At 41.7% G+C, this 6,165-nt stretch overlaps 1 long non-coding RNA gene across 1 annotated transcript; it reads left to right on the top strand.

Moving 5' to 3' along the window:
* The first annotated feature begins 425 nt into the window (after positions 1 to 425).
* LOC134612527 (uncharacterized) lies at positions 426 to 5,902 on the top strand. Its single transcript, XR_010090934.1, has 4 exons — positions 426 to 714; positions 3,758 to 3,904; positions 4,683 to 4,762; positions 5,798 to 5,902. It is a non-coding gene; the product is annotated as an uncharacterized LOC134612527 (long non-coding RNA).
* The last annotated feature ends 263 nt before the right edge of the window (positions 5,903 to 6,165 follow it).

The following is a 6,165-nucleotide window of genomic DNA, read 5'->3' as shown; positions in this document are numbered from 1 at the left end:
TACCCCTACCTCACCAGGTTCTGAGCCACCGACAGGGCTCGAAACCTACCAAACTTACCAATAACCATATTCAACCATTTCCAGAACCATCCTAATGGGGAGCTCATTTCCTATCCTTCAGCTCCCTATCCCGCCGCTGTGACAGAACGGGACAACCCAACCTATCCATAACCCAGGGAGGGACAAACTCAGCCAGGTAGGCAAGTTAAAAGTGATTTTTCTAAGATGGCTGCCTATTTATATAGCCAAACCCCTAACCCTCAAACCACCAATCCCTACATGCTTTCTCCTATGCCCGCCTCCTAGCCCTGTCTAGGCCCCTTTCCACTAAGCTGCGCTTTTGCTACATGGGGATTCATGATGGATCCCTGAGGACAATCACTATGAACTGCTCTATTCTAAATTGTGAGCGTAGTACATTGTGAAAGAAATGTATCTACGTTTAGATCTGGTATATCCACTGTTCCACCTTCCAAAGTTTTAATACCAAAGTCAAGATAATTGGCCATATTTATTACTCTAGCACAAAGCGTCCTACACACGTGCTTACATTACCAGATATGTGCTCACGCTCGCTAGTTCAGTCAGTGCGCTGAGAATCCTAACGCCATCTGTTTACTTTCAGGGCTAGTGTGACCTGGTCAGAGACCGAGGGTTCGGATGTGACTTCTTGGTTAAAACCACGAGAAATTAAGAGACATGAGGCAATACACGGTATGTGTTACAATGATTATACACCTGGAATAAAGTGTCATGGCTTGGGTGTGTGTATCTGGGTAATTTTCCTACATATCTCCAGATATTTCCTTTATAAACAAACTCAGGAGATTGCTTGAGGGCAGCAGGGGGACGAACGGTATCTGATGTTATTAAACTGCACAGAGAGACACTTTATGTCATATATGTGGAAGGGATGGTGCAGGGGATAATCAATGGCGAAGTGCAGGCTGTCCTTCTTCTAATTACTTTATTGCAAACACCATGTATTTTTATACCTGCTCTGCCCACGTCCTGCTTATTCCGTGATAACACCACTTGCCATTTATTTAAATTAAGTCCTGCACTCAAACTCCCACTACTCCCACGTTTGACAACATGGGTTTACTTCAGGGAGATCATGCCAAACTAATCTTATTTATTTTTTTGATTGGGTAACTAAAATAATAGATCAGGGTGGTGCAGTAGACATTGCTTACCTAGATTTCAGTAAGGCTTTTGACAGTGTTGCACATGGAAGGCTTATCAATAAACTGCAATCTTTTAAGTTTGGATTCCAATATTGTTGAATGGGTAAGGCAGTGGCTAAGTGACAGGCAACAGAGGGTTGTAGTCAATGGAGTATATTCGAAGCTTGGGCTCGTCACCATTGGGGTACCTCAGGGATCTGTACTTGGACCCATTCTCTTTAATATTTTTATTAGTGATATTGCAGAAGGTCTTGATGGTAAGGTATGTCTTTTTGCTGATGATACTAAGATATGTAACAGGGTTGATGTTCCAGGAGGGATAAGCCAAATGGCTAATGATTTAGATAAACTAGAAAAATGGTCAGAGCTGTGGCAACTGACATTTAATGTGGATAAGTGCAAGATAATGCATCTTGGACGTAAAAACCCAAGGGCAGAGTACAGAATATTTGATATAGTCCTAACCTCAACATCTGAGGAAAGGGATTTAGGGGTGATTATTTCTGATGACTTAAAGGTAGGCAGACAATGTAATAGAGCAACAGGAAAGCTAGCAGAATGCTTGGTTGTATAGGGAGAGGTATTAGCAGTAGAAAGAGGGAAGTGCTTATGCCATTGTACAGAACACTGGTGAGACCTCACTTGGAGTATTGTACACAGTACTGGAGACCGTAACTTCAGAAGGATATTGATACTTTAGAGAGTTCATAGAAGGGCTACTAAACTGGTTCATGGATTGCAGGATAAAACTTACCAGGAAAGGTTAAAGGATCTTAACATGTATAGCTTGGAGGAAAGACGAGACAGGGGGGATATGATAGAAACATTTAAATACATAAAGGGAATCAACACAGTAAAGGAGGAAACTATATTTAAAAGAAGAAAAACTACCACAACAAGAGGACAGTCTCAAATTAGAGGAGCAAAGGTTTAAAAATAATATCAGGAAGTGTTACTTTACTGAGAGGGTAGTGGATGCATGGAATAGCCATCCAGCTGAAGTGGTAGAGGTTAATACAGTGAAGGAGTTTAAGCATGCGTGGGATAGACATAAGGCTATCTTAGATATAAGAGACTCAAAGTATTTTAGAAAATTGGGCAGACTAGATAGGCCAAATGGTTCTTATCTGCCGTCACATTCTATGTTTCTATGTTTCCTGGGCGGCACCAATGACTGTAGTACACATAAGTTCCAATATGTGTAAATAAAACAAACAAAAAAGTTACTTTTGCACTCTCCTAAATCCCTATGCACATTTAAATAATTGGAGGTTTTAAGTATCCAATGGCCTTTCAAGTGTAAGCTTGCCTGCCAAGTCACGGCAAACCTCTTAGGCGAGAACTACACTAACAATTCACATTGCTGTATTCAGCTAAAAGATAAAATCTCTAATGAGATAGAAAGGGGTACATTATGTGACAATGAGTTACAATGTTAGTCAATGTGTTGTCATATTTGTAATGGAGCCCTAGTCCTAGCAGGGACTCTCCTCCGCTAGGTACTCCAAGATATACTCAGGAATAAGTAGAATACTCCAATGGAACAGCCCGACACAGTAAAATAATCCAGGAATCTCCCACCTCGTCTCCAGCAACTGGACGACACTCAGCTCTGAGTGTATAACTGATTTTTGTTGTCACATACACGGCTTTTATGCCATCTCCCATGCAAGGGGTTTCACAGAAAATTCAAGGGTTTCAATCCCAGGATCCTTTGTGCCTGAGAGATAATTGCCCGTGTAAACTTCTCCAATTTAATTATTTCTCAAGCACAAAAAATCCCAGAAATATCCCTAACCCCAAAAGTTCCCCAACCATACATAGGAACCCCACAAAAAGTACATTCCCTGATAGCCCTGATCTGAGTGACCAACTTCACCAACATATCCAAGAATCACTCAGATCGGTTCGGTAGAACAAGAATGGCATTGTGTGGAAGATTTGACCGGCCAGACATGAGGTGGTAGCCTGAAAATAGTTCCAGGCTGGTCTCTGTTCGTGAGGTTCCTGTGCGAACACCATACAAGGGAATCTCTTGCTTTCACAATACGAATGCTCCCCCTGTTTGGTACTTTATATCTCCCGAACGCCGTTCGTGAAATAACAGGAGGGAAAGATACGGACAGCCATTAAAGGGAATAAGTAGTAGCTTGTAAACGTCCATTCCACTACAATATTAAAGGATAAGAATGTGGGATATAACCCATAACACGTCCTGCCCGGGGTTCTTACAGCCTTATAAGAGCAGCAAGGTAACTAACTGCGCAGATTCTACCCCAAAACACACATTCCCAAAACTATTGATCCCCAAATCTTTCTGTAACAAGTTGGTTTGGTGAACACAGATAATTGTATTACTCACAGTGTTCCCTCTGTTCATGTTTCTATAAGAGGGTTAGTACTGAAACAGATAATAGGAATCACTAGAACAACCGCAACCTCCATCTTGCATGAAGGTTTGTAAGTCAAATCTGGAGTTCTTAATATGTTTTCTATTAATGGTTTTATAACTTGTCTTCCCATAACAAAGCACTGATCATGTGAAATACATTCTCCTATCTCCGCTCTAGAACTGATTGTGACTGAAGAGTCCCACCTTCGCTCTCTCCGTGTTCTGAACTCTGGATTCTACCATAAGTTGATCAGCGAGGCATTGCTGTCTCAATATGAAGTGAAGCTGGTCTTCCCTAACCTTGTGCAGCTCATTAATATCCACAGTAAGATTTGGAACATTTTTAATGTATGCAGTAAAACTGAACAAATGCCTTAAAGTTAAGGTGACTGTAATTGTGACTGGACTGATAGAAGGTTAGGAACCCATTATAGGGACTCTAAATATAACACAACTTATATATGAAGTGTATTTGTTACTTTTTCATCATTTTCTGCAGACCAGCAGCTCCTCAGCTGACAGTCATTTATTATTAAGCCTTGAGTAAAACTCAGTGAGCCCAAAACTGATCAAATTGGTGTCCATAGTGTGCTTTTAATAAGCTAAGAATTAAAAATTAAATTCACTAAGTGCTGGGATCCATACTTACCACAAAGGTATCCTGACTGTCCATGGTACTTGATACCATAGATTAAATAAAACAATGCCAAGCCATTCAGGGGAAATAAGAGGAATTCCTCAACTGGAGAATGGCTGGACTGTCACAACGGGGCCCCTTGCTGTCCCTAATTTTCTATATGTAACCTATATAATCTAAGTGGTCAGCCTACCTCGTCAGCCATCTGTCATAGAGATATTAAACTTATGAGCCACCAACGTAGGAGTAATTAGCTCTTAATGTTAACAATCGAACATGTTATCAGTAAACTGCAGCCCACGGTGAGGATTTACACACAATGCAGACTATTGCAGCTCATAGGGCATACATCAAGCATTGAAACACACAGTGGATTGATTATCAGGAGGGCACTATAAATACTGCGCTATAGAAGATGTAAATCCTTCTCTCCTATGATACTCACATCTCTTCTCCTTCTCCCCAGACTCCCTCCTGGAATCCATGAAGGGGGTGCTTGAAGGTGGATTTTATGTCAAACCAATTGGTGGAATCCTACTCTCCCACGTGAGTACTAAAAATCAGAAATACTGTCATACAATATCAGTTACCTATTGAGAAAAACGTAAAAATTCTTCCATGGATGGAGTATGAGTAAGGATGCCCTAGCTGTGAAATACTTCTGAAGTATTTCTTCTGGAGACATTAACAGCAACATTCCAATAGAGATACAGTTTTAATTGATATCGTGTTACTTCTGTCAGGAAACCATTAAAGAAGAATTTATGAGAATTCCACAGAGATGTATTAGTACCCAGGGTTGAGTTGTGTGCGGCACCCGGTCATAATTTAACATTTGTGTATAACTACAACCACTGTGTGTCTCTCTCCCACCTCTTCTTCGTATTTTCTGACTCCGTCGCTCCTCATGTTGTTTTTTTTTTTAGCAATGTCACCCCCATGTGTCTCCTATTCCTCATGTTCATGTCTTTTGACCCCTTTATGTTCTGTGTGTCTCTCTTCCTTCATCCCGTTACTCAGTCTAAACTCCCTCACCAGTATATGTGTCTCTTGAACTCCCTCATCACCTTGTTTGTCTCTCCTGAACTGCCTCATAGCCTTTTACATCTCTCTGAGACCCCTTTTATCTCTACAACCCCCGACTACCTCTGTTCCCTCCATTAGCTGCCACCTGCATGGATTGTCTAGAGAAAAACGCAGCTCAGTGTGAGCAGGTGAGGGCAATGGGTAGAAAGGAGGGTATAATGTTAAGTCCTTGTCCCCTCCACTCATACTGCATGTTATGAACTCTGAGCAACACTGAAAGACCTTGCGGAGTAGTACGAATAGACTCCGGTACATACAATGCAGAGGCAGGAGGTGGATACTATCTGAACGCGTCTTCCAACTGTCACCCGGGGTGGACCCTGTTCCTTTGTACATTACTGGAATTCGGTAACTAATTTTATGGGAAGGATTGTTCATCAAGCAGCAGGTCCTACAGAGCAAAAAGGAGCTGATAACACAAACTCTTCTTTATTTATTTCCTACGCCTTCTCTGTGTTAACATTACACTATCTCTTGTTTGTCTGGGTTTTCCAGTTTGACAGAGCTTCTGATGACATAGTGAAGGAAACAGTGAAGTTTTGCTGTAACCAGATCTCTGCGCTGGAACTGATTAAGAGTAAAAAGCGCAAGGACACCAGGTTCAGGAGATTCATGCAGGTAATACGCCAACCACCAGATAGAGGGATCCTCATATGTTCTACAATACGCCTTCCCTCTTTTCATACAGGACGTGGACCTGATAGTTTCCATCCATTGTTAAGTTGGTGATACATAGTGCTATAGGGTTACAATGTAACATGTCACCAGTAAATGTCCCCCAGCCAGGGCCGTCTATAATATGATTAGGACCCTTGGCAATGCATTTTCTTGGGCCCCCTGGGCCCTGCCCCTCCCACCGCCTC

Source organism: Pelobates fuscus, chromosome 5 (assembly GCF_036172605.1).
Source record: "Pelobates fuscus isolate aPelFus1 chromosome 5, aPelFus1.pri, whole genome shotgun sequence".
In the NCBI taxonomy this organism is placed as follows: domain Eukaryota; kingdom Metazoa; phylum Chordata; class Amphibia; order Anura; family Pelobatidae; genus Pelobates; species Pelobates fuscus.
Note: the sequence above shows the minus strand (reverse complement) of the source record. Positions and strands in the feature narration are given on the sequence as shown.